This window comes from Chaetura pelagica, unplaced genomic scaffold, assembly GCF_000747805.2.
Source record: "Chaetura pelagica isolate M959 unplaced genomic scaffold, ChaPel_1.0 scaffold66, whole genome shotgun sequence".
In the NCBI taxonomy this organism is placed as follows: domain Eukaryota; kingdom Metazoa; phylum Chordata; class Aves; order Apodiformes; family Apodidae; genus Chaetura; species Chaetura pelagica.
In genome coordinates, this window is record NW_009953811.1 from 5,654,313 (window position 1) to 5,673,462 (window position 19,150).

At 39.9% G+C, this 19,150-nt stretch overlaps 1 non-coding gene across 1 annotated transcript; it reads left to right on the forward strand.

The window, feature by feature from the left end:
- Nucleotides 1-7,511: 7,511 nt before the first annotated feature.
- Nucleotides 7,512-7,585, forward strand: TRNAV-GAC. The gene has a single exon. It is a non-coding gene; the product is annotated as a tRNA-Val (tRNA).
- The last annotated feature ends 11,565 nt before the right edge of the window (nt 7,586-19,150 follow it).

Consider the following 19,150-nt stretch of genomic DNA (forward strand, 5'->3'; position numbering starts at 1 on the left):
ATGCTTCACGACCTCTGGCTGCCTCACTGTGAGCTTTGATCAGAACTTTGCTCGCTGACACACATCTAATAACCCGCTGTGGCACCAGCTAAGCTATCAGGTCCTAATTTACTCCTCACCCCGCATCCTAGACCAAATAGGGGGTGTAATTAGCTATTATACCAGCCAGAAGTTTGACCTGACCTCCTGTTTGGAAGTCAGGCAGGGAAAAAAAAAAGTGGAAAAGATACTAAAAATTAGGTTTGTGCATCTCTATTAAAAAAAAAAAAAAAAAAAAAAAAAAGGCAAGCAAAATCCATAGACAGGTAGTGGCCCCTTCTCAGAGGAGCCTGTGCTGGTTTTCAGGTGTCCACTGATCATGTAGTACCATCAGTAGCAGAAAATGCAGAATATCTTCTCCTTCCCAGGAGATATCATCCTCATTTCCTACATGTAGTTCCTGTAGGACCATGCACTATTGCCACAGTCATAAGGGAATTAGACAAATGAAAAATGCTAAGAAGCCCAGCAGTTTTCTATATAAATGCATGACATATGGAAAGAGATGTTGAACCCAGAAGGACTTTTTCTGGGCTTCGTATTTTCTGGCTTTCACAGCAACGTTTTTTTCATACTGTTCCTGAATTATTTTATTTTAAGTGGCATAGAAATGTGAGGTGATAGCAAGAAAAACAGCAGCAAAAGAAGTTTTATTTTAAGTCTATTTTTTCCAGGCTGAAATGAAATGTTGCAATTCTGAGCCCTTGGAAAGGATGTTTATTCTACTCTAAATAAAACTGAAGTATATTTTAAAATGAAACATCACCTCAAATTACCTTGAAAGAGTACAAATAAAAAACATTTACATTTTTTCCAAAACCCCTTTCCCATTTTCTACCTGCCTTTTTTTTTTTTTTTTTCCTTCAGTTGAAACAAAACACTCTGATCAGCATAAATTCACAAAACATTCCAGTCAAAATTCTTGCATAATTTCAGTGGGAAAAACCCTCATATTTGCAAGAGTCCTTCCCAGTGTGGTCACTTCTCAGGAGTCAGAGAGAAAAGAGAGTCCAGGGGAGATGGGTGGGCCTTTCTGAGGCTAAGGCTGGAGCAGATGGTGTAGAAACACTCTCTTCTGGCATGCACAGACCAGCACACAAGTATCCATTGGCCAGAACTGGCAGAAGAAGGTTCAAGATGTCTCTTATCCTACTTAAAGCAAGATGAACACCCTGTGAAACCCCAGCCTTGTCCGTGCCTGAACTTCTACTTAGGACATCAACTTCCATATCACTCTGGTGGAAAACAAACATGATCTACTGCATCCAAAGTTCAAACCATTCTGACAGAGGATCTCTTGACACAAGCACATAAAGGTAGGAAAATGCTGGATGGGTTTTGGTGTCTTTAAGTATGGAGTGGAAACTAGAAAAAAAGAGCACCATTGGCCACAAGCTGGCAAGGCAGCTACATGGGGTTAACTAGCAGGCACGGAAAGTTTAATGTTGCTTTATTTCAGCTGTTTTGCAGATCAAAAGTGTTTTTTTAAAAACTGCAGGCAGACTGAACTGCTGAAGTCTACTTGACCACTTCTCTCTCACATGATGGAGGAATGAAAACAGCTCTCTTCTGTGTATTCATACCCAAAAATCTGGTCACAATTGTTATCTTTCTATCTGTGCTGCTTGCTCAGAAGTATCACAACTGGTTTTTACCCTAGGATATTCTAAAATAATCTAAGCTGTGGTATCAGTGATGCACAGAGGTTTCTGGTGTGGCATGTCTTCTTTTATAGCATAAATTCAAGCAGATAGCAAAAAGAACTAAAAAAAAATAATAATATTTTTTTTAAAAATAAAAGAAACCATAGGCATCAAAGTGAAAAGTATTTAATCTTTTCAGAACTGCTCTTTGTCTCTGGTGCTGTATTTCTGTTTTATTCCACTTGAAAAAAACCCAAACCTACTAATAATCAGATGTGAACTCTTATAGAATGGGAGAGCATCAGATTTTGGGTTTCAGGCCTGCTCCTATCCATGAAGACCCACCAAGGACATGGTCTCATATTCCCAGGTGACCTAAAATTAGTTCTATCTGCTCCCTGCAAATCCTTCAGAGAGCCATCCAGAACCTCTGCCAGGACGTCTCTGCCAGTGGTGTCCCATGTCTTGGGCCATGCCCTGGAGATACTGCTCCTGACATACTGAGGAACACTGACAGGTTTGCTTCTAAACACTGAAAGTCAAGTAATATCCTCAGAGTATTGCAACTCAAATAAATATCCCCTTTCTTACATTAATCATTGCCTCCCTAGGTCCCTTTTCTGGTGGAAAGGACATGCCCTAGCTTGAACAAGAAGTCTTTCAGTATCCAATTCACACAGCAGATCAAAGTTTCCAGACAAAAAGGACCCTTCTGGTTTTCCTGACATTAATTCAGTCATGTACTACATTAGTAGGACCAGATAGCTGATCTTCAGGAATTGCCTCTGCCAGTGTTTACGGCCTTGCCATCTCCAGACAGCAGCAGCATTTCTCTTTCAAGGTAGCTGCAACAAGTCCAAACAGGAGGGCAAGGTTCATCAGAGGTCAATAACACACTGCTTGAAGGGATTATAAATTTTAGAAATCTGGGTTAGACTGGTGTTATTTGTTCAGAACTAATTTGCCTGGGAAAGGAGATGCGGTATCTAGAAACCCCCATGTCTTAGCTTTGGAGAAGAGATGTCTAATGAGGGACACTGCAGAAGCTCTTGGTGCATTATGCAGAAGTGACTGGAGCAGGACATTAAATAAAAAGCATCATTTCTAAGCATTGTAATTGTTATTTGACATCACACCTACAAGAAACCTTCAAGTCAGTGCTAATAAAGACACATTAAAGACACAAAGAGCACAGGAGAGCTGAATCATGACAAAGAGTCAACTTCAGTCTGAATTGTCTTAAATGGACATGAGCAAACAGGTGGTGCTACACTTTGACCAAAAATCAGTGATGTACAAGGAGGGGGTTAGTCACTCAGATGAGGATATAACAAGGTCTGAAAACTGGAAATGGAAACTAAACAAACCCAGGCTGGAACAAATACAAGTAATTAAATATTGGAAGAACTCCTTTGGCCACCAGCCACTTTCAAATCTAGGGTGATCTCTGCTGTAAAATCAGGATTGAGTGCAGTTAAAGCAGGAATAACTTCAGAAAGCCCCTTGGCCTTTATCGTTTAGTAGGTCAAACAAGATGACTAAATAAACCCTTTTGGCCTTAAAAATCACTGACCCAATACCCTTGCCAAGATGCTGACTGTTCTAAGCATTTGATGGGCAGCACAACCACTGGGAAACAGATTAAATGATCGTGGGTTTTTTTAGCACAGCATATAATTTACTAATGGAACGTGTTGCCATAGGATGTCACGGGAACAAATATCTGAGATCCACGTTAAATACTACACACCCATTTGAGTTAAACAGTGATCCAAACAAATTTCCCTGTATTAGAGCATTTGATTAGGTCAACTTAATTTGGTTCTTTAAGATGTCTTTTTCTTTTTTTTTTCTTTTTTTAATGCTAATTATTTTCTTCTTGATGAACAGAGGATAGGTGTTTCCCATTGGGAAATGGCAGTTACTAATTTTGGTTTCACTGTGCCAGATGTTATTGCAATTTTCACAGCTCTGTTTAGAGGCTATTTCCTTGCTTCCAATGTCTTGGTCTCCATGGATGATGCCTCAGGCCAAAGGTACAGAGCAAATATTCTTTAAGGCATCATTTCTCTCAAGACAATTCTGTTCCATCATACAGAAGACATGTTGACCTAATAAATTCAAAGGAGCTAGATTCATGACAAAATCTAACCTGTAACTGCTAAAATTATTCAGAAATATCCAAATTCCAGATCCAATTAGGCAAAAAAAAATTACAACAATCAAATAGACTTGTATGTTTTGCTTTGCTCTAGGTCATAATTCCTTCTTAGCTATGGAAGGACAACTTGCTTATGTAGTGGTGATTGCAGCTCTGGGAACAATCTGCTTTAAACAGAAATTACCATATAATATTAATTATAGGCTTGTTCCTGCCACCTCATAAGCAAAGCCCTGAGAGAATCTATATTGTGAAGTGTGGACCTTATATATAGAAGTATTTAATTTCAATATTAACATGATTGTGTTTCAAGGAAGGACTTTGCTTGATATTTCCTAATAACATCTGACACAATCTAATTTCAAAGCCTGTCCCTCCTTCTCTGTGTTACTTGCCCTCAGTTATTTTTTGTCAGATTTATTCATGGCCTGCAAACCTATTCAGCACTTTACCCACTATTAAAACGAAACAAAACAAATTCAAAGGGGCAATTATTTACCTAAATAAGATTATTTTCTTTTTCAGGAAAGGTATGAGGCTGAGTAATTTTTTCCTTTCCCTGGAAAGAATTAACGTTGAGAACTGCTTGATTTTTAATATGATACTTACAAACAAAATATTTCCTTTTGAACTGCTCTTTCAAAGAGTTACAATTAGTGTAATTTTTGTTTTGCCACATTTCAGAAAAACTGAGGTTTAAATAGCTGAATTTCAAGGAGGAAAGCTGCTGTTTTCTAGAAGAGAAGAACACTCTTGTAAAATGGAAGGGCAGAAGGCACTTTTTTGGAGGGAATAGGTTATGTTCCACTGGGACTACAATTTTATTTTATTTTTTTTCAGTATTTCTTAATAATCCAATCGATATTCCTGCAAGTTTAGTTGTAGAAGCAGTGACACAGTTTTTTTCTTACACATGGTACAGAACTGTTGAATTAGTGTTTCTCATTAAAACTCTGCATGATTGGTACTGCCAGCCTTTCTATTTTGAGCACACAAATCCGGGTCCTATGCACAATGACTTTGATGGACGTTCTCTGTGCCTACCTACTTTGATTACTTCCTCAGTGAATACTCTCCAGCAAAGATCTTTCTCCTTGACTCACCTTGAGAGGTCTAAAATTTTGGCTCAGATTTGGAAATCGATGCTTTAGGTGTTTCTCTTCCCATTTTTTCCAGCTAAAACAGTAGTTTTATAGGGAGGGAAAGTACCACTGTTTTATTCTGGTCCCCTATTATCTATACAGTACTGCATCCCATTTTCATCATAGTGATTTTCAGTGAACAGTTCTACAGATTATGACTAAGATATAGTTAGGGTGTGAACTTCCAGCATGCCGGTAGCATCCTGAGCACTGCCTGGGGTGTATGCAGGAAAAAGGTGAAGTAACAAAACTCTCCATAATAGAAGGGTGAGATACCTTGTGTTTGCAGTAAAAGTCCACATCAAAGTGCAGATACTGTAGAGGAGTGAAACACTGTGGATTTATGTCCCCTCTACTTCTCTATGAGCCTATATCTGAGCCTGCAGGAATGAAGGACTGGGTTTTCCTGGCTAAAAGAGAATATTCCTGAGTTCATAATAAATTCAATATTCCTGAATACAACACATTCAATGATAAAATATGATAGTATTTTTCAAATAATCACAGGGGGAAGATTTAGTGATTCAAAGGATATCAACATTGATTTATTTAAAATATTATTTAACTGGATAATAAACTCCAAAGTATTTTCCCTGGCTGTATTTCAGCTTGCCCTGAGAGCCAGAAGCAATCTTGCTGCTAGTATCAAAATCCCACTGCAGCGGGAAGGTGCTTGATGCGTGTGAAGATGTGATTATCCATAGGAAGAAGCCATCCTATAGCTGTGCTCGTGCTGGGGTGGTGAGCTGACTCAGCAAAATGTCCCCTGTGAATTTGACAGCTGCATGGTTTGCAGTTTTGGAAATCCCAGCATCTTTCTGGGTATTAGTCTGGAGGCTGCGGACAAGAAAGCAGCTGCAGAGCGGTGGATGAGGGATTAGCAAGGGCACAGAGGTCATGGCATTAAACAATATGTAAACTTCACTCTTTAAGCCCTGCTCCACTAAACAGGGTTAGGAGTTGACCAGTTATTTTCCTCAATCTGTGGCTGTCCTAGAGTCAGTGTAGCACATAATATTTGGTAGCTGATCATAAGATTCCATGATCAGACATTTGTTTTGTAAATTCCTATATGTCAGAGGCTGGTTACAGAAGAGCTCAGACCCTAAAGGCATCAGGCAGATGATGGTGGTGGGCACTGGCAGATGTTATCCAGGTCATCCATTCTACTCTGCTGAGTTGTGGGGAGAGGGAAAAATGCTTCCTCTTCCCTTGCTCACCCTTCCCTATGAATCTGTGCTTGTTAAATTTAAGGTGTAGGCAGGCCAGCTCTATATATCTGCCTGAAGAAGTTTAAGGAGTTACTGTTTGCTTTTAGCTACAGACTGCTGCAGCTGCTGCTTGGACAGTGAGTGCTCCCAGCACTGCTCAGGGCAAATTAGTGGTAGTTTAAGCAAAACCAACTGGGAGCTTAAATGCCAGCTGTTTCTGCTGTGACAATGCTATTACTGTCACAGAGAGGGGACCTGAGGCCCAGAGGACTCAGATATATCATCATGTCTCTGCAGAGTGATATAGGAACAAGTAAAGTGAGGTGGTTTTACACTTTGCCTTCTGTGGAAAGTTGCCAGGCATGAGGATCTCTGACTCATTAGTTGAGTTAAATGTATCTGCATCCAACGAGACAATCCCACCCTACCCCAGCTAGTTCCTCTCAGCTCCCTTCATAATCAACACAGGAATTAATGCTGCTACAGCAGATAAGATGAAACACATCACTGATGTTTCAACATCTGGCCAGTGATAACGAAAGGAATCCAGACAGCCACATCCTAGCTCAATTGCAGGTGCCTCTAATGAGTCCATTCTTTCTTTGGGCACCTTGTCGTGTCTGAGTGCAGAAAGGTGGACACACAAGAGGGCAAATACAAGACCTGCTGAAAGCTTTTCCTCCTCCAGCCAGTTTACTGCAGCCTGCCTCCCTTGACTGACCGAGCTGGATTAAGTCTCCATGACGGGAAGTCAGGAATGTAGATTTATTCAGACTTGTTAAAACGGTGGCACATGTCCCAGGGAAGACAAATGTCCTTTTGTGAGATAATTTGCTAACACTGTTCCACCCCAACATGTATCTGTCCTGTTATCGCATGACTAATATGGACATAACCTTGTGCACTTTTATCTGACATGCATACGTATGTCAGCCTGATTAGTGTCTCACTTGGTTGGGTGAAGCAGCCAATGGACTTGTGCCCAAGCAAAACTTGTTGAGCTGAGATAAAAATCTGGTGTGTGTTTTTCATTTGCTGCTCATGCCTCTTTTCAGTATGTGGCTTTAGTTTGCAGCAACATTTTTTTTCATTTGGCCATTACTTTAGAAATATGAAGAAGAATCCACAGATAAAAGTGTTTACCAGTCACTATCAACATTTCAGTAATTTCTGTCAGCCACATCCTTATTTTGGTTAAAAGGATGGTGAACAACCAGTGAGGAAAAACCTGCCCTGTAAGTAATCCTTGAGTAGTGGATGAATCTTCTTCTTTTACAGTGTTTTTAATAAATGACCTAAAACTTACTTGGCAGCAGTTTCCATAGTGTAGTGGTTATCACATTTGCCTGACACGCACAAAGGTCCCCGGTTCGAAACCGGGCGGAAACATCACCTTTTTTCACCTGAAAGCGCACAAGTCTGTGACACCTGGGAAGATCCATCGGCAGCTACTAAGTGAGCTGGCAAGTGAAGTTGCAATGCTCTCCATCGTGTTTGAAAAGTCATGGCAGTCTGGTGAAGTTCCCACTGACTGGAAAAGGGGAAAGAGAACCCCCATTTTGAAAAAGGAAAGGAAAGAAGACCCAGGGAGCTGCAGGCCAGTCAGTCTCACCTCTGTGCCCAGCAGGGTCATGGAGCAGATCCTTCTGAAGGCTCTGTTAAAGCACATGGAAAATGTGGAGGTGGTTGGTGACAGTCATCATTGCTTCACCCAGAGCAAATCATGCCTGACAAATTTGCTGGCATTTTATGATGGGGTCACAGCATCAGTGGACAAGGGAAGAGCAACTGACATCGTCTACCTGGACCTGTGCAAAGTCACTGCCCCACATGGCATCCTGGTATCCAACTTGGAAGGATATGGATTTGATGGATGGACCACTTGATGGATAAGAAATTGGATGGTTGCAGTGATCATTGGCTCAGTGTCCAGATGGAAACCAGTGATGAGTGATGTCCCTCAGGGGTCAGTACTGGGACCAGTGCTGTTCAACATCTTTGTCAGTGACATGAACACTGGGATTGTGTGCACCCTCAGCAAGTTTGCTGATGACACCAAGCTGTGTGGTGTGGTTGACATGCTGGAGAGAGAGGATGCCATCCAGAGGGACCTTGACAGGCTTGAGAGGTGGGCCCATGCCAACCTCATGAAGTTCAACAGGCCAGGTCCAGGGTCCTGCACCTGGGTAGGAGCAATCCCAAGCACAAATACAGGTTGGGCTGTGAATGGATAGAAAGCAGCCTTGAAGAGAGTGACCTGGGGGTGTTGGTCAAGGGAAAGCTCAACATGAGCCAGCAACATGCACTTGCAGCCCAGAAAACAAACCTGGGCTGCATCAAAAGAAACTTGGCCATCAGGTCGATGGAGGTGATTCTGCCCCTTTACTCCACACTTGTGAGATCCCACCTGGAGTACTGTGTCCAGCTCTGGAGACCTCAGCACAGGAAGGACATGGATCTTTTGGAGTGAGTCCAGAGGAGGCCACAAAGGTGATCAGGAGAGAGTTGGGGATGTTCAGCCTGGAGAAGAGAAGGCTCTGAAGAGACCATATAGCAGCCTGCCAGTAACTGCAGGGGGCTACAGGAGAGCTGGGGAGGGACTTCTGACAATGTTGTGTAGTGAGAAACAAGGGGTAATAGGTTTATGCTGAAAGAGAGTAGATTTATGTCAGACATTAGGAAGGAATTCTTTAGTCTGAGGGTGGTGAGACACTGGAACAAGTTGCCCAGAGAGGTCTTGAAAGCCCCATCCCTGCTAGTGTTCAAGGCCAGGTTGGAGGGGACTTGGAGCAACCTGGCCCAGTGGGAGGTGTCCCTGCCCATGCAGGGGAGTTGAAACTAGAAGTTAGTTTCAAATTCCTCCACCCTCCCATCTTCTTTCTATCACAGAATGAATCTATCAAGTAGATTCTTTGAATGCAATTATATGAGGTTGTAACTTCATATATATAAACAGAAAAAAAAATTTAAAATCAACAGTTAATTGTATTGTACTGTAATTGTTTGGGGTTTGTTTTTGGGGTTTTTTTTCAAATTAACTTCAAAATGCATTAATTTGACACAATTACTGTTTTGAAGAAAACAAAATAATCTAAAACTGATTAAATGCTTTGATTGACCTGAATCTTTTATCATTATCTCGTGTCCCTGGAAAATTCTTGGACAAAAACTGCTTTATTGTGATTCAGGACAAAGACAGACTTCCAAATGCTGGAATTCCCTTGTGAGTGGAGACAGCAAGGACAGGCCAGCTGTAATCATAGCTTTCCCACTCACTGCCCCTGCAACTGAGATTGCAGTAGAAGTGGTAGGAATGACAGAGCAATTGGATGTGGAATCGCTCTCCCCCTGTTACACAGATTCCTCTTCCTGCATTTTCAAAGCACTTAAGTCAAGATCCTTCCCATTTTCATTGCTGTGTATTCTCCACAGTCTGCAACATCCACGTGCTTCACCTGAGCATCCCCAGTGACTCTGCAGTCTCACTGCTTGTTAACAATGGAACTGCTAATATTTTAGTGAGTGGGGACAGATGATTTAGAGAATAAATAATAATTCAAAGCCACAGGCGCTTTTTCATTCTTGACCATATAGGGCACTTCCTTAGGATTGCCATTGTGTTCTTCCTATGAGGATGTTTTTTAACATTTACAATATATATATATATTAAACCTTCTTTTATATCTGCTTGTGCCATGGTTGAAAGAAGCAGGAAATCAAAGTCAGTCATTTTAATATCCAGTGTATTCTAGGATCTAGCATGGCTTAGGTGGATTTTCCCTGGAATAGTAAGCTGGATGATTACTCAGCACCACAAATCAAAAGCAGCCTTGCTGGTGGTCATTAGATCTCATTCCCCCACCCTTAAACAGATGTAAATCAAGAGAAAGTAAAAAAAAAAAAAAAAAAAAAAGCATTAGGATTTGAGGAAAAACTAGTCCTGCTGAGTCTGCATAATTTGGCAGCAGTGACTGCTATGCTGTGGATGAAGAAATTTGCTAACAAGGCTGAGCCTGAGCTGAAGTGCTTATTTTTGGCATGACATAAATCAGACCACAAGTCCTTCCAAACACCATTCACACTTTCCAGTTACTCTACACTGCAAGGTGACATGGGACTTTTCACCATTCCTGATAAATCGTTCCAGAAAGACAGTAAGAGGGCTGGGATAGAGGGAGCAGGGGAGGAAAATGCCAATTAATAGGTAAATTACTGTGAAATAGGTACTTTCAGGAGGTTAGCTTTGATGTAGTGAGTAGACTCAGGTGCAGAGAAGTGGATTTAATGGCAAAACATGGATTAAAGTAGACATGGAGAACAGATTTGCTCTATGGAAAGTAACTGGTGTTAGTTCATTTATGATACATTTTTATTTTAATTTACTTTTTTGGATGTCCCAAATAGATGTATTTAAACATATATGTAAATGTAGACATATCCACACATGCACATCATATAGAGATTTTTCCTTAATGCTTCTGGAAACTAACTAGTGCAAAATGTTCCTTGGAGAATTTCAAAGCACCTGGGACAGAAATTTACAGTCTAACCAGGCTGAACTATTGTAAATAAAAATATTTCTGGTGGTCAGCACTCAACTGCTGTAACCAAGTAAAAGTCTTGAGATTCCAACTTATTGGGGAGTCAGTTCACGTGTTTTTTGATGTTTACATCCCACCTAATCTTTCTGACATCGCTGATAGTAAAGACATATGATTAATACAGCCTATTCTACATGTGTGTTTTATGATAACGTGACTTTGCTCTAAAAGCGACTGTTTTCCTCCACCAATCACCAAGGAAATGTAACTTAGAGGCAGATTATGGCTACTGATGGGCATGCAAAACATATCTATGTTCTCACTACCTCCCATCTGGTTTCCATTTAACTGCAACAGCTGAATCTGCACCATGACCAGTTGTCCCTGCTGAAGATTAGCTCTCTGAGACAGCAGAAGCAAATAAAGATTAGATATTCGGATGCCACAGCCTGGTAGCCCTATCTGGGAAACTAAACCACACTGACTTGAGGCTATGAAGCAGTAGAATGAACAGGCATCTTAGTTGTCTCTGTGAAAGACAACATCTGGCAGACAAGTGAGGCAGAGGAAAGGCAGTGATGACAAAGGCAGTGTCATCAGTCTTATCAAAATCCAAAAAGACTGAGTCATAACCCCATTTAGGAAGTAAAACTGCTCTTGATGTGATCTAGAGTAGCTTTAGATTTGCTGCAAGCTGTACTGGGAAGCCATTATCATTTCCAGGTAGCTAAATAATCAGATAAGTGGAAAGTCATCTTAGACCAGCTATCTGATCGGCTGTCATGTTCTGGGCCCAGCATCATGCAACTGCTACAACTCAAGAGAACCAGCAGTGAAAAGCACTTAGTGCAAACTTGAATTACATTCTTGAACATCATCTTGAAGAGCAGGTTGCAAACTCAAGCTTAGGCAAGAAAGGGTTGAGGGAAGAAGCCTGCAGGTAGATTTTACAAAAAGGCATGCACCTGCGGGCATGAGATTTTGCAAAAGGCACATACCTGAGAGCTGCTGGCAGCAATAATTCTGCTTTGATAAGTGCTCAGTGACGTAGTAGATGGGACATGGCCACACTTAACTTCAATTCTGACATGTATTTGTGTGGGAAATTTTGTGTTTTTAAAGGAAAACAAAGGCTAAATTAGCCTCAGAGAAGATTATTGTCCTTTGACAGAATTTATGAAGCCCTCTGAAGCAAAGGTCTTTCCCTGTAGGCCTTCTCACATCTAACTATGGAGTGAGTGGGAGTGAGTTATAGCTGAGCTATAGGAAGTAGTTAAAGGAACTCCAGGAGAAGAGGCAGCAACTTTTATCTGCATTAAAGCCATAAAAAATACAATGCATAAATCTGGTTAAAGAGCTGCCTATACTCCTTATCCCCATCACACTTTGCAAGGTCTGCTCCTTTATCATCCCATCCCTTATTTATAGCAATATAGGTGATTCATTTAGCCCACCACTGTGTGACTGTGACTGGTTTGATGTCATACCAAGAACACAGTTGAATTACATCAGGTGATCAGTGCCTCACTGGGGCCTCTTGTCCAAGACAAAGCATTAAATGGAGATTAAAACATATCAAACCTTATTTCAACTTGTGCTTCCATGTATTTTTTTGCATATGCACAACAACTGCTTCATACATACGTATATAAAATATACATGCATAAGCTATGGAAACGAAAAACATGAGCAATTATATATAGAGAGAGACAAAAATATTCATGAATACATCATAGCATGATAGTCTGGTTGTACGTGTATGCATACGTGCATATATCTATGAATTTCAACATACATGTGTTTATATTTGGGCACACACAGGTACAGCAGGTATGTATCTGCATCTCAAATTGTGGTCACAGGTTTGTGCAGTGGTGTTTGCTGGTCCCTGGTTCTGTCAACTCATAAACATGAGGGCTTAAAAACCTTGACCTGCTAAAGTGTGTGTGAAGCACTAACACATGCAAACAAACACACATGGACAAATTTACATGTTACAGTGGATGATGATGCCTAAACATTTACACACACACATGCCTGCCTGTGAGTGTGGCTTTGAAGCAAAATCTTAATATTTATGTATTTGCTCTCATCACTTGTTTGCCAGAAAGCCTTCCTTGAAAGGCAAGATCATTAATTTGCATGTGGGTTTTTTTTTAGTGACAAAGCTGTGAGATTTAAGCAAACATTTTAAAAGTGTCATCTAATAGTGCATCAAACAGCTCCTGTCACACAGATAAACCTTTTATCTCTCTCTCCCAGATTCTAATCGAGGGTACAGTTTGCATGTTTCTTGTGTCACTGCAGCAACCAATTCAGCTGGGATTCCCTATGCCCTGGGAAATAAACTCATTTTAACCCAAATGAGCATTTTGGAGTCCTGTTTTATCTTTCCACATTAACATGTTCCTTAGTATTTGTTAGTCAAGACACCAAGAGTGCATTTTCTCACCAAAGAGATGGGTAGCAAAGCAGACTGTATCTGTTTATTTTGAGAACTTTGGAGGCAGAAAAAAACCAAAACACTTTCTGGGAAATGTGGGTGTAAGACAAAGTTTTCATTGTGGTTAAAAGACCATTTTAAATACTCTGAAATCTGAGGCCTAAAGAGTAAAACTCCAGCATTTTTTATTACCTAAAAATTCAGTTTATATTTTCCAGAATATTTTCTGTGATCCAAACATAGCAATGACAATCTAAAATAAAGGTTGAAGTTTCAAATTCTATTATATTCTTACACTATTTGCATTATGTATCAAACTGTACTGGCTGTGCACAATCAAGTCATATTTCCTGGTTTTGCGCTCATACTTGGTTACTCACATTGATGAGAGAAACCAAATGACAGCTACACTGTTGTCTGAAGTTAAGGCTTTACTCTGAAAATATAAAAAAGAAACCTTTGTGTCTTGTTTTTATTGTGAGTCTTATGATTCTTGATGAGGGGTTCAATAGTCTTGGTTTCTGAAATTGTTTACATCACTTTCATTCAGCTGATTCTAATTTCTAGCTTGTGTGTTGCTGGAAGTAGTTTAAAAAAAAGAAGACCTTGGATTATGTCTATACTCATCAACTGAATAAGGCCAGGGAACAAGGCTTGAGCTGGTTCCTGAATGATTTTCACCCAGACAGCTACCTCTGCCTTGGGCCATTTCACTTGCTTGTGGGAGACCAATAAACAAAATCCAGCATTTATTATTTTTAGCATTTTTTATTTTCTCTTGAATATTGGAGTGCTCCAGCATGCAGTCCAGAGCAAAACAAGCAGAAAGCTGTGGAAGAGAATGAGTGGCTGGACATCCCCTGCTCAGCAATATCCCCAGAGCAGGCACTGAGAGCTGACCTGGTTGCCCTCAACTCTGCTTATACACACGGGAGGAACAGGAACTTTTCAGCATGGGGTATCTGTGTCATGTTTTCATGATTACTTTCAGATGAGATGATGTCTGGTGACACTCCAATGAAGGAAGATTTAGGCAGCCCAGACTGGATGTTACGGAGCAGTAGCTCATTACCTCTCCTTACCACAAGAGGGGATTTCCCTTCTCTCCTCTCCAACTGACTGAAGAGGTTTTTTAGGAATTCTCTTTTCATAGAATCATAGAATCTTAGGGGCTGGAAGGGACCTCGAGAGATCATCTAGTCCAACCCCCCTGCCAGAGCAGGGTCACCTAGAGTACATCACACAGGAACTCATTCAGGTGGGTTTTGAATGTCTCCAGTGAGGGAGACTCCACAACCTCCCTGGGCAGCCTGTTTCAGTGCTCTGTCACTCTTATGGTATTTTTTTTTTTTTTTCCTTAAGCATTTCCTTAAGCATTGTTCTTATTAAAATAGTTCACCACCTTAGGCCATAAAAGAAATTCTCTTCTGATCAGGCCTCCTGCCTCAAGCAACCAAATAAATAGCATCTGTTTGATGTAGCAAATGTGAAAAATGCATGTTTACTTCTTCACTTAAAAATATATATAATAACAGCTACTGTTTTGTTGTGTTTTTTTTTCCCAAGGTTCATGTTGTAAAATAAACAGATGTTTGGGGGGGGGAGGGAGGGAGAAGAAATTTATACATTATAAATGTTTAAAATACTCCCAGTAACCCTGATTAACAAGCATAACAAAGGGTGATAAGGAAACAGAAGACATCAGAAGTCACTGGCTTTGTTTTTGTTTTGTATTTTCTATTGCAAAATGTCTGTCATTGCCAAAAAAATAAAACTTGCTATGAAAACCAGACATCTGTTTTCAGAGCCTTTGAGACTGCAAGCGTGAAATGTAGGAAACATATAAGAAAAGACCCTAGCTAAGAGTCCTGTTCCCCCCTTAGAACTTGAAAAGCTAAAAGAAAATCAAATCAAAATAAATAAAAATAAATATGAGAAACTATTTTGAGAATCAAGGTTCCTCTTTCAAGCAAATATTTATTATTTTTTTTTGTGGAATATATGTGGCCCTCAGTCTTCAAACCTGAAGTCACTTGTAGTAGTCCACTAAGACCTTCTCATGGGACTTTCAGCTCAGCACTTGAGGTGCACAAAGTAGATTTTGAAGCCTGCTCTGGTGTAATAACTTTCCTACAGCACTGACCTATCTAAACATCATGTAGTGGCAGATTAGGTGGTGTGAATAAGTTTTCTCACTTTATTTGCCCTCTCAATTTCTCACATTCTGAGGAAGTAGAAACGAAAAGCTAGAGCTGAGCATCCCAGTGCAGACTCCTGTTGTTTCTGACCTCATCCAGCATAACAAATCCATTACAAATTCCAATCTGGATCCCACATGGATCTGTAGCTGGTGGATGTAGCTCCACTGATGATCATAGAAATATGATGATCATAGAAATATGTTACCTGTTGAAAGGAAAGCCAGTCATGGCCATGCTACCCATTTAATTTATTTGGGTAGTGTTCATGAGTATCAAGATTTCAATGAGGGACTTTTGAGGATCTGATGCAAAACCCCACCAGAGTCTACAAGCCTCCACTGACTTTGAATCAAGAGCCACAGCAGTTTCACATTCCTGTGTCCTGTTATTGGCATTCTTGTCACACATGCATTCACTCAGCCTTTCCCTAAGTTACTGTTTTATTATATGCAGACATGAATTGTTAGATTCCCTCCTTGGGAATTAATTTTTGCTTGATTTTCTTCCCTTGAGTAGACCCAATCCATGCATGTATTTGCTAACACGCAACTTTGCAGATGTTGAATACATGGACAATCCCTTTTTATTCTACAGAAAAAGGATACAGGTAAGGAAAGCCTTATATGTTTTCAGGACAAGGCCACATTTCAGGTTTTTTTCTTGCAGCCCTATTATTTCCTTAAATCATTACACTGTTTAACTTTATAATAAATGTTCTACCAGCTTCTATATTTTACACAGTACATCAATTCAGTGGTATGTTCAGTTTGAGTTTTAATATTTAATTTATAATTATCTAGTTATTATTATTGAGCAATTTTACTGCTCTTGAAGTTTCAGGCTTGACTAAACAGAAGTGGAATTTTCTGCACTGCAAAGAACATGCTACTACAATGCAGCAGAATTAGCTTTTCAAGGAAGAGTGACATTCAAGAGGAAAAGTTGGCTACACTCTGATTTGTACATTTGCTGCATTAAACAAGAAGATGTTATTTATTTAGGCAGCAAGTTCTTCCTGGGTTTGAAGACCACAGCCTCAGTTTGTTGCCATTCCTGTCTTTTCAGACCTCAGCAGGCTGTTATATTTTTCCATTTCACTTGATTAAAAAAAAAGGAAGAAATTTAGACATCTGAAGTGATGTTATATGAATTTCCCTTTATCCAAGTTGCCTGTAGAAGAAGTGGAGATAGAGGTAGTTTCAAGGCCAGCAGAGGAATGCTTTATTCACCTAAGACCTTAAAATCAGGTGCTAACTTCGAGTTAAGGAACACTACCTTCTGGTTTCCTCCCAAGGTGCTTCTCTCCACTGAGTAGTCTTCTTGGGCATTATCTGAGGAAGTTTAGTTTGCTACACCCCTAATACACAGACTGCAGTCAGTAGTAGCTTTTAGACTGGATCCAACATATCCGTATCAAAGAAGATTCCTGACATCAAAATCACCCTTGTCTACTGAAGCATGGTGTCTTTTTCCTTCAAACAGCAAAATTTCCAGGTGTGTTGCATGTTTTATTGACATTTATTTGTTTAATGTGGAAATTTACATAAATTATGAGTACTAGGTTCATTTCAGCTAATTAGTTCTCTCCTAACAAAAGGATGAAAATGCCCAGCAGACAAGATCTGAGCTGCAGAAAAGCAAGTCCTGCTACAACTGTAGATACTTCCTTTGTAAACCATGATTTTTTCAGTTTTTAACATATCTGAGAGACATCTCAGATAGAACACTGAACCTTACTCTTTTCTACTTCTTGAATTCCCCATTTTTCAACTGCAGTTGTGCTTCCCATCCACTGAAGACAGGAGCATGAACACATAGGATTTCTTTTTTTATACCACAAGACTAGAATAATTAAGAAAAATAAGAGGTGCTGTGAGGATGTGAGGACCAAAAATCCCTAAGGTTAGACTTTATCCTGCTTCCTTGTACAAACAGAAGGAACATAAATCTGGCAGCTGCCTCCCAGAGGAGCTTGGAGGAAGCATGAAATGGGCTGCAGGTCAGGCAGGAGCATGGTTTCCATGAGATTAAAATGCATATCTCCTGGAAAAGCTACTGCTTCACCCTTATAGAAACTAAGGAGACTCAAGTTTATCCATGTAAATTGTTTGCATAGCCTGTTGGTGATTTACACCCGTAAAACTCTGGGACAATTTTGTCTTTATCATCTTACTCCCAGTAACAGGCTGTAAGTTTATGCTCTACTGAAGTTTCCCTCTCGGGCTCACTCTCCCTTACCTTAATTCACAGAAAGTTTATATTACTTGTCTGTATTAAAACATAAGCTGTATTGATATATTATTATATTATTTATATATTTTTACTTTTAAAATGCCTCTCTTTACAAGTTGGAAATACACATATACACATGTAATACTGCATATTTAAAATTTGTTAAAAATGTAATTTTCACACACATGATTAATTGTTTTCAAGTGTAAATCCACCTCTAGTAAGTAGTTTAGGGTTAGAAAACTGGGCTTCAAAGGAATTTGGTGTGCCTTCTTCACCTTTGAGATTCAAACACTGGAGCCAGGATTGAAAACCAAGGTATTTCAGGTGTCTGCATTTAAAAGACTTTGTTTATGTTAAGGCTTAGGTCACCTTAGCAGGTATGTTTTAATGAAAACATTACCTCTCTGCGACCTTTGGGATTTGAAGGTGAAAATGCAGTCACTGGAAAAAGGAATCCTAATTGTCATGGATGAAATCTTCAGCCTTAAAGACATTGTTTCTCATCCTCATGAGTGACTTAGTGCAACAATGAAGGTCGATCACTTTACAGAAGAGGGGACAAGGTGGCTTCTGATGAGCTGTCTTCCCTAGAAAACACTTTTCCAAAGCATTAACAAAGTAAAGTCACTTAGCAATAACACACTTTTTGTAAGCACAGTAATTTATAAATTATGTCAGACATCTGGGATAGAGGTTCTTTATGTCAAATACTAAATCTATTTAGCAGTTTATTCGTAACATATTTGCAACTTCAAAAAGAAAGGAAGAAAGGAAAGAGAGCAGGGTTTTTCCTACATTATTTGCATTAATGAAACTGACAGCCCTTGTGCATTTTCAGTAAGTCAGTTGAAGTAAATGACTTTTTACAACCCTTATTAACTTCAGTTGTCACTGGGATGTCATCAACAAGATATTCATTGCATTTCCAACTGGATCTTTTAAGTACAATAACCTCAAAATTGCTGAAATCCAAAACTTTCTTTTTTTCTTGCAGGGGACAGGAAGGGTGGAAAGAATCTGTCGGTTCCCTAAATTCAGGTCAAGGCAAAGTGAGAGGAAAAAAAAAAGCTAATGTTTCAAAATAATCTTTTTACACTAGTTTAAAAGCCTGAGTGATGAGCGAAATACATCACATTTCCACTCAAGTCTTGTGCCATCTGAACAGAAAGCTGGGTTTGTGAGCCTTTCTCATGTTACTTGCCTAAAACAAAATCCAAAACAAAACAGGACTCAGCAACACGTATCTCCTGGTATTTGAGGGAGCACTGCTGTGTGAGGTGAGCAAACAGACTGCATTTCTCTCTGAACCCAAGCTCACTCTGTCCAGGCATTTCCCAACTTGGAAGGGAGCCAGCCTTAAGCTGGAAGTGACACAGATTCATTAGTGTTGATGAAAATCATACCATGGACACTGGGGGCATGTCTGCATCATCAAACTTGCAGCTCCCCTGAGCAAAGCTCTGGGATAGCTCGCTCTAAGGACTGCTCTCTGTAAACTGTGTGGGTAAGATCACACCAGCTTTGGATGCCTCCT